The sequence below is a fragment of the Cibotium barometz genome, chromosome 42 (genome assembly GCF_041138505.1).
Source record: "Cibotium barometz isolate CiBa-2024 chromosome 42, ASM4113850v1, whole genome shotgun sequence".
Lineage (NCBI taxonomy): Eukaryota > Viridiplantae > Streptophyta > Polypodiopsida > Cyatheales > Cibotiaceae > Cibotium > Cibotium barometz.
In genome coordinates this window covers 31546407-31557132 of record NC_141087.1, presented here as the reverse complement: position 1 = coordinate 31557132, position 10726 = coordinate 31546407, and positions in this window count along the sequence as shown.

Below are 10726 nucleotides of genomic sequence, written 5' to 3'. Positions count from 1 at the left end.
CAACAAGTAAGTGGTTGGCATCCCTACCTCCTATTTTATATTATTGGCACCCTACGATGTGGAGGATCATTTTTGTATTCTTTAGTTGCATGCATTTGTTGCATACTCAATACATGAAGCTCATTTACATTAAGCATGTATTTGTTGCGTGCTCAATGCATGAAGCTCATTTGTATGAGCTTCATGCATTGAGCTCTATGCATGAAGCTCTATGCATGAAGCTTCTTTGCATGAAGCTCTATGCATTGAGCTCTATACATGAGTTATATGCATTAATATCTATGCATAGAGCTCATACATAGAGCTTCATGCATAGAGCTTAATGCATGCCAAGAGTTCAGTGCATAGAGCTCAATGCATAAAGCTTAACACTAGTTCTGTAATTGGACACTAAAGTGTCCTGAGGACACTAAAGTGTCCTGAAAGTTAGCATTTTTCTTGAATTTTTGTGGGCAATCTATTAAGAGTTTTGAAATGCTTAACATCAAGACCCAAAAAAAATTGAGATTTTTTAAATTGCACTTTTCTTAGCTTTTGCAAGGCAATATTTTAATTTTCTTAGACACATGCTGATAAAACGCATGATTTTTGCTGTTTTCAAAATAGTAGTAATTTGTACATAACTTTTAGAAGGGACATAGTTTGATCATGAAACTTGGCTTGATGGAAAGCCCATGATGTAAACTAAATCTTGGAATCATCAAACGATAATTATTGGATAAATTTTTGACTCGCTAATATTGAAATGATGTTTTTTATACAGGTGGAGCATGAATTTTTCTTCTTCCATATGCAAGCTAATAATGTAAAACTTGAGGTGCACCCATGTTATATAGGGTAAATACTACTTTGTTTTGAATTTTCCAAAACTTTAGAGCCACTTTTTGGGCCTCTTCTCATACATGGTCTTTTGCGCAACCTGTTTTTAATACGTAAAATGTCTAATTATGAGCCTAATTTTGATTTTCATCAAAGGGGAAAGCTGTGTAAGTGCATTATTTGTTGTAACTATAGGTGTAGACTACTTGTGCAAGCATAGTTATGATTAGTTTTTGAAAAAATATGATCAAATTTTGTATTTTTGTTTTTTACAGTTTTTTTAGAACTAGGCGATAAGAACCTACTCAACACTAGTTTGGTACCAAAACAGGACACTTAAGTGTCCTTTTTTGGGGGTTGCGAAAAAAAAAATCAAACTCCTAATGTAGGCTTTAAAAACCAAAATGCTTCATTGGGCATGTAGAACATAACCCTATGCTTATGTAAAAAATGCTAAACATATAAAATGCCTTTTTATTTGGAAGTACATAAGCAACAAAGTAGCATATGTCTTGAAAATGAACTTTTTTCAGGATTTTTCCAAATATGCAAGCATCATTCTCTCAAAAAAAAAATCCAATGATATCAATAGCATTTTTCCCAAGGTATTTTGATAGCATACATCAGTCCAAGGAGGTAGAAGTTCACCAAAAAAATCATTTTCCTTTCCTAGATTTTTTTCCAAAAAAGTTGCATAAAATCAGCAAAAGCAACGCGTATTATCAAAACTCAATCACGCCACTAAAAAATAATGTAACCCTATCAATGAGAATGTTGATTATTGGTTTTCATGCTTGAGATGAGATAAATAAGCCATAATTTGATGTGTATGACACTAACTTAGCCTCCACTTAAGTAGGTTCTTATCGCCTAGTTCTAAAAAAATAGTAAAAAATAAAAAATGTAAAATTTGATCATCTTTTATCAAAAACTAATCATAACTATGCTTGCACAAGTAGTGTACACCTATAGTTACAACAAATAATGCACTTACATAGCTTTCCTCTTTGATGAAAATCAAAATTAGGCTCATAATTAGACATTTTATGTATTAAAAACAGGTTGCGCAAAAGGCCATGTATGAGAAGAGGTCCAAAAAGTGGCTCTAAAGTTTTGGAAAATTTAAAAAAAAAGTAGTATTTACCCTATATAACATGGGTGCACCTCAAGTTTTACATTATTAGCTTGCATATGGAAGGAGAAAAATTCATGCTCCACCTGTATAAAAAATGCATTTCAATATTAGCGAGTCAAAAATTTATCCAATAATTATCGTTTGATGATTCCAGGATTTAGTTTACATCATGGGCTTTCCATCAAGCCAAGTTTCATGATCAAACTATGTCCCTTCTAAAAGTTATGTCCAAATTACTACTATTTTGAAAACAGCAAAAATCATGCATTTTATCAGCACGTGTCTAAGAAAATTAAAATATTACCTTGCAAAAGCTAAGAAAAGTGAAATTTAAAAAATCTCAAGGATTTTTTGGGTCTTGAGGAACATCTGTGGATGTTAAGCATTTCAAAACTCTTAATAGATTGCCCACAAAAATTCAAGAACTTTTCAGGACACTTTAGTGTCTCAGGACACTTAAGTGTCCAATTACAGAACTAGTGTTAAGTGGAGGCTAAGTTAGTGTCATACACATCAAATTATGGCTTATTTATCTCATCTCAAGCATGAAAACCAATAATCAACATTCTCATTGATAGGGCTATAATTTTTTTTAGTGGCGTGATTGAGTTTTGATAATACGCGTTACTTTTGCTGATTTTATACAACTTTTTTGGAAAAAATTCTAGGAGAGGAAAATGATTTTTTTGGTGAACTTCTACCTCCTTGGACCGATGTATGCTATCAAAATATCTTGGGAAAAATGCTATTGATATCATTGGATTTTTTTTTTGACAGAATGATGCTTGCATATTTAGAAAAATCGTGAAAAATCCTGAAAAATGTTCATTTTCAAGACATATGCTACTTTGTTGCTTATGTACTTCCAAATAAAAAGGCATTTTATATGTTTAGCATTTTTTACATAAGCATAGGGTTATGTTCTACATGCCCAATGAAGCATTTTGGTTTTTAAAGCCTACGTTAGGAGTTTGATTTTTTTTCGCAACCCCCAAAAAAGGACACTGAAGTGTCCTGTTTTGGTACCAAACTAGTGTTAATGCATGCATAGAGCTCAATGCATAGAACCTCATGCATGTGAGCTCAATGCATAGGGCATGCATAGAGCCTCATGCATGTGAGCTTCATGCATTGAAGCTCTATGCATGAAGCTCTATGTTGCATGCATGAAGCTCTTTACATTGAGCTTCAATGCACAAAGCTTCTTTACATTGAGCTTCTTTGCATTGAGCGCTTCAATGCACAAATCTCAATGCATTGAGCTTCATGCATTGAGCTTCTTTTGATTAGCTTTCTGCATTGAGCTCCATGCATAGAGTTCAATGCATGAAGCTCCATGCATTGAGCTCTATGCATTGAGCGCATACTTTGTTGCATGCATGGGGCTCTTTGCATGAAGCTCCATACATTAAGCTCAATGCATTGAGCTCATGTTTTGTTACATGCATGGAGCTCTTTGCATAATACTCACCTTAAACTCTATGCCCTTGTTTTATTTTTTGTACAGCTTGAATCTCTTTTGATTGGCAACTCTACCTCTCGCCAATCTTTTTGCCTTCATTTCTTTTCAAGTAAGTGGTCGGCAACCTATTTTATATTATTGACACCCTACGATGCGGGGGATCATTTGCTTTCTTTGTAGTTATGCTCTACAATGAAGCTCTATGTATGAAGCTTCTTTACATGAGCTCTATGCATGCGATTCTATGTATCATTAGGAATTTTTTGGACCCAAAAAGGGCCTCCTAAGGATTCCTAAATTTAAGGGATTAGAGCTTAAAAAGTTGGGCTTAAGGGAGACAAAGGCTATGATGACCCTTTTTTTTTCCTTGCCACATCAGCCATACCCCCCTAGTTTCACTTTTTAAATGGAATATTCTCATACTCTCTTACTTTTTGACTTTTCTCATACTTTCTCTCTTACTTTTTGAATTTTTTATCTTCACTCTCTACAAATTGAATCTTTCTTGTCAGTTTGAAATCTCCTTTCTCATTAACTCCCACCATATCTCCCTTCCACATCAGCAAAACATTCTCGTATTTAGGTGGGCCCCAAAAAGTGAAAAAAAAATTAATTATTTTTTACATTTTGAGGTGGAAAAAACACCACCCAACCAATATGTATGATGAAAATAAAAATTTCCCTCCAAAAAGCTTGTAATCAAGGGTCACGTCAGAAGCCTGTCAGAAGCCAGTACATCCATAACTAACTGTCAGGTCCCCACAACCCCATAAACATAACTAACTATCAGGAGAACCACTACATCCATGAGATCCCGAAATTGTGGGGATCCCAAAAATTATTATTTTTTAAATTTTCTCATAAATGTAATTTATTGATGAGAAACTCCATGTAAGTATATTTGTATATCAAAAATATCATTTTCTACTTAGAAAAACGGATTTGTGTTAAACTTCCAACAGCAAAGTTTTAACAGTCTCTCTCTCTCTCTCTCTCTCTCTCTCCCCCCCCCTCTGAGGATCTCTCTGCTTTAGCTTCTTCCTCTGCTTAGCTATGGAGCCTTTGCAAGTTGTGTGTGTAGCCCCTTGTGAAGCTAGAAAATGGAAGGTTGATTTACACATTCGTATTCCTGAAGAGTATGGCAGCTCTAAAAAACCCATCCTACTGATGCACAATCTGTCCAAGCTCGTAGGATAGCTAAGGAGAAAAATGTAGATCTTTGGGTTGATGGGCATCTCTATCCAATTGACCCTCCATTAAGAGCAAACCCTCCTTTCCGCGATTTATCATCTTTTATGCAATTTGTTGGTGAAGGAGAGCTTGGCTTGTTAGGATACTGCAGAAGATTGACTACAAGTGTAGCTTGGCAAACCCATATTCTCCAATCTCAATTTTGCAAGCATCACAATAAATCAAGAAATCAAGTTTTATCAGAGGAACACTGAGTTGCTGAAAGAAGAGCCCCTTTCACTCGCACAGTGAAGGAGATGCTCCAACGATAAAGAACAGAGTTCGGTGTGCAAGGGATTGCCCTTGAAGCATTGCAAGAAGCCTCCGAGGCTTACCTTGTTGGGCTTTTTGAAGACACCAACCTCCTTGTTGCAATACATGCAAAGAGGATTACCATATCTACCAAGGGCATGTAACTAGCTCGGCGCATTCGAGGTGAGCGAGAGACATGATCTAGAGGTCTTAGATGTTAACCTTCTTTTTGAAGCAACTCTTTTGTTTCAAACCCCCCTTTAAGTTTCTCTTACAATGTCTCGATGTCATCATGTTTGTTTAACATGGAGTGTCTATCATGTGCGAGTTTATCACCCAAGGGATCAGAAATGCTCCTAGAGGACTGAGGAAGATGTGCCGCCAGAACAGTGGGAATTTGACCTCTGTAACAACGACGATGTAGGCTCAAAATTCGCACTATTCTGGCACTTCTTCCCTAGCCACTCAGGATCACTTCTGATGCATTTATAATGAAGTTGAGCACACTAATTGTGAGAAACAGTAGTTTACAAAATAAAAACACCTTTAATCATGTGTGAAAATACAGTGTTTATCATCCAATGCATCAAAATTTCTCCTAGAGGACTGGGGAAGCTATGCTAGAACAATGCGAATTTAGGCTATGTAGTGGCGATGCAAGCTCAAAATTCGCACTGTTCTGGCACTGCTCCCCTACCCACTTAGGATCATTTCTGATGCATAATGAAGTTGAGTACATTAATTATAACAAGATAAAAATACCTTTAATCATGTGTAAAATTACATTATTTGTCATCCAATGCATCAGAATTGCTCCTGGAGGACTGGGGAAGCTATGCCAGAACAGTGCGAATTTAGGCTCTACAGCGGCGCTATAGGCTCAAAATTCGCACTGTTCTGGCACTGCTCTCCCAGCCACTCAGGATCATTTCTGATGCATTTATAATGAAGTTGAGTACATTAATTATGAAAAATAGTAATTTATAAGATAAAAATACCTTTAATCATGTGTAAAAATATATTATTTGTCATCCAATCTATCAGAATTGCTCCTGGAGGGCTAGGAAAGCTATGCCAGAACAGTGCGAATTTGGGCTCTACAGCAGCGGTGCAGGCTCAAAATTCGCACTATTTTGGCACTGCTCCCCCAGCCACTCAGAATCATTTCTGATGCATTTATAATGAAGTTGAGTACACTAATTGTGAGAAATAATAGTCTATAAGATAAAAATAGCTTTAATCATGTGTAAAATTACATTATTTATCATCCAATGCATCAGAATTGCTCCTGAAGGAATGGGGAAGCTATGCCAGAACAATGCAAATTTAGGCTCTGCAGGCTCAAAATTCGCACTATTCTAGCACTGCTCAGGATCATTTATGATGCATTTATAATGAAGTTGAGTACATTAATTATAAAAAATAATAATTTACAAGATAAAAAATACCTTTAATCATGTGTAAAAATATATTATTTGTCATCTAATGCATTAGAATTGCTCCTGGAGGGCTGGGGAAGCTATGCCAGAACAGTGTGAATTTGGGCTCTACAGCAGCGGTGCAAGCTCAAAATTCGCACTGTTTTGGCACTGCTACGTTGATTATGAAAAATAGTAATTTACAAGATAAAAATACCTTTAATCATATGTAAAAATACATTATTTGTCATCCAATGCATCAGAATTGCTCCTGAAGGGCTGAGGAAGCTGTGTCAAAACAGTGCGAATTTGGGCTCTACACAGCAGCGGTGCAGGCTCAAAATTCGTACTATTCTCGCACTCTCCCCTAGGCTCCCAGTGTCATTTCTGATGCATTCACAAAAACATTGATGGTACAAACTAGAAAAAACAATGATATACTTGATGAAAATAAGTTTGCAAAAACTGTATTGTATTCAATAAGAAGTGATACATCATCTTTACAAAAGCTTTCTTACAATATTGAGCTTCCTTCTCTTGTTATTGGGCAGAGTGTGCTCAAAGAGTGATTGGGCTATTTCTTGAGGATCCTCTATGCCTATGCTTTTGGCTATACCTATACGAGCAAGAAGCTTACCCCGAAATCCAGAACCAAAAACATCGAAGGCAAGGGATTTTTTAATAAGAACTATACATTTGGTGCTGTGTGCCATAGACGCTACACAGAGCACCTTAGAGAGGGCTTTCAAAAAGAAGAGAGTGAAGGCATATTGAGGGGTGTAGTCCATGTGGATAATGGCGATGCCATCCACCACAAGAAGCCAACCAAGATAGTGCGCCAACACAGCATCATGTCCATGGACCTTGGCCTGGTCTCTACTGCCGTCACCTCTCCCTGCAAATGCGTCAATTTTAACCACCCTCTGCAATCAAAGGAAAAATCAAAATATTTTCCTATACATAATTCCCATGGTTGTCCCCTCCTTACGCTTCCCAATCTGTAAAAATATAGAAAGTGGCACAGTAACCAGAAAGTGTAAGAGTTAATTCTAGACATGTAGTGGAATCAGATATACCTTTCTTCTCATCAACTTGAAACTTGACTCTTCCACATTGTCAAAGCCCATGATGCTAAAGTATTGACGCAGGTCTATTAGACTCCAATGCTTGCTTGCTACCACTCGCTTAATCCATCCATTTTGCATCATCACAGCTACCTCAATAAGCATAATTTCTTCTTCTGAGGCTTGAAGTGGGATCCATGTCCCGTGCTTTTGCATCCATCTTTGGTAGTGCAGACGCATGTACAAAATAGAGCGTGCCTTCAAGAACCTGCAAGACACTGTAGAATCTACTACATTGCACTTGTACACATCACCTTGATGTGACCCCTCATTAACCTTCCAACCCTCTCCTAGTAATCCTTGAATTTGGTCAGACCGTACCTCCTTACAAATATACATTATTTTTGTTTGGTGCATTGGCATGGAATTGAACATGTGCACAAAAACATGTAAAGGACAAAACCAATTTAGCCCTACTGACCTAGATGCCTTTGAAAACTTGAGTGATGTCTTGATATCACTTACCATCTTAAACTTTAAGCATAAGATGGTCCAAGCATCTGGTTTGGGCCATTCGGGATTGTTAAGAGGGGGGTTGGGGATCTCTTCTAGCTTGCCAAATAAACCTGGTTTTTTATCTACAAAATATGAGTGAGAAAAGAAAAAGATATTGTTCTGTACAAGATCACTTGGGCTTTGAGATACAAACATTGCCTCTCCAATGGATGCATGCATAGCATAGAAAACTCCAGTGAGGCTTTGGAGTGGTTGTTCCTCAACATAATTAGAGGGGAAAGTATTTGTAAAGAGACATAAGAAAATGGAGGATCATAAGAAAATTTGAAACAAAAAATCCAATATTAGCATGTTGTTAAAGCTGTGTTTATGTTACACTGACAATTTACATGTTGCACTATGGCAACTAGTCCTTCCTCCCTAGTATGCTTGAAGCCTTGTAGCCGCCCCTTCTAATGATGTAGCATATTCCCCAGTTGACGCACTCGATGTGGTCCCTTAGAGCTTGGCTGCATGTAGACCCAAGCCCCAACCCTGAATCTTGTTGGAGTCCAAACTCCATTCTCATCTCTTGTGTTATGCAGCACAAGCTCTTCCACCTTCTCCCTAGGTCTTCTCACATTACTGGAAGAGGCCATGGTGGTAAGAAAAGAGAAGAGAAAAGCTTGTTTTACAACAGAGGAGTGGAGAGGAGAGAAAGTTCAGGGTTTTCAGTGCAGCAATGGAAAGCTTAAAAGAGGGTAAGAGTTTGAGAATAGGCTTTATGAACCTAGAGTAAACTAAAGAGAGATAGAGTTTCTGCAGCAATGGAGAGGGAGGAAGCTTGAGAGAGAGAGAGAGAGATTGAGGTGGAGGGAGATTGAGAGGGAGGGAGAGCTTGAGAGGGATGGAGTTTCTGCACAGCAATGGAGAGCTTAGAAAAGGAAAAAAGAGGGAGAGGGAGCTTGAGACTGAGGGAGCTTGACAAGGAGGGAGAGCTTAAGAGGTATGGAGTTTCTGCAGCAATGGAGAGCTTAGAAGAGGAAGAAAGAGGTTCAAAATGAGCTTTCCAAACCTAGAGTATTTTGGGGGGAAGTTTGAGAGGGAAAACACACTTTTGGAAAAAAAAATTAAAATTTTAAAATTTTAGGGTTTTTAATCTGTGCGATTCTAGGTGGGGGGACCTCTAAGTTTGGGCCCAGGAGGTAGGGGACAAGAGTAGTAATTAGGCCCCATGAGCAAACCAAAGCCTAGGCCCCCCAGGGTCAAAGAAGTCAAAAATGTGCACCGAGCCCTCCTCCTATTGGTCAATTCCCTAATCAAAAGTTAATCCAAGAGGCCCTCTTTGGGTCCAAAAAATTCCTAATGTTAAGCTCTTTGCATGAGCTTTTATGCATTGAGCTCCTTGCATGCATAGATCTCTTTTCAACAATGAAGCTCTATGAAAAAAGCTGTATGCGCATGAAGCTCTATGCATTGAGCTCAATGCAATTAGCTCTATACATGAGCTCAATGCATTGAGCTCTATGCATAAACCTCTATGTATTGAGCTACGTGCACTGAGCATTGAGCTCTATGCATAGGCTTATGCATAGAATTGCATGCATGAGAGCTTCTCTATGCTTATTCTAATCATGTCTCATATATATGATTGAATGTATGTATGATTTAGGGATCATATCTTCACCTCCTCGAAAATCAATTCCGATCAACCCTTCCCAGACCTGGATATCTTACAAACCTACTTGTCATTATTTCCCAACGTTATGGATAACAGGCATGGACATAGTTTTTGCATGCACATTGTATGTTCTGTGGTTTTGTATGTTTTATGTGTTTATGCATTGAGTATATTTATACATTACATTATTGTGGATGCAAGCCAACAAAGGAAGAATATGATTATGGGTATAGAGCCCCTCGAGCGCAATTGTGGGCATGGATGTGTGTGCGAGGTATTCGCTTAAATGAGGCCATTTTGGAAACTATAGCTGATGAGGTAAGTAGCATATAAGCCTTTTTCTTTTCTATATGTTCTCTTTGACAATTTTATAGTTATCTTATTCATGTGTGCATGCATGTAGGATAAAGATGATGATTCAGACTATGCACAAGAAGAACACGAAGACGTAGAAAGTGGAGATAAAGACCTAGTAGAGTTAGAGGATGAGGATGATGATTAAGAGTGTCCCTTTCACGTCATTTTGTATATGTCTTGTAATCACTTGAACTCCATGTATATATGATTTTGTTAATGTTAATACAAATTAATTTTGATTGAATTATGTCTATCTACCAATCTTCTATGATTATCTTTTTATAAAAAAAACCGGGGCAGAGTCTGCCCTAGCTTTTTTTCCTAGGTTTTCTTTTCGCTGCTCTCAGCAACGTTTTTAGTAGAGCGAAATTGTGTGCAACGATATTTCGCTATGCTAAAAATGTTGCTGGAGCAGCGCTCCCGCTTGTAGCAAAAATTTCAGCGTTTCTAATAGTGAAATAGCCCCAACATTGGCCAGGGTTTATAGTTATAAAAGCGCTGCTAGAAACGCTACTATGCCTTATTGTGTTGTAGTACATGTAGCATCTTATCCAAGCAATAGGGTTTTCATAGATGAGCGCAGTTGCGTCTGGTTTGCCGCTCTGAGAAGTGATTCCAAGAAGCGGATGGCTGCAAGGCGGAGCTACCAAGATGCCGAAGATGACAGAAGAATGTCATGGGTGAGGAGGCGTAACAGCTAAACTGTGCTAGACTGCTCGCATTCATAGAGTCCAGTCCATGAGCGTAAGAGGCTCGTGTGCAGTACGGTTTGAGTAAACCTATTGGCCAATACCAGATCACCCATCCTTCGAC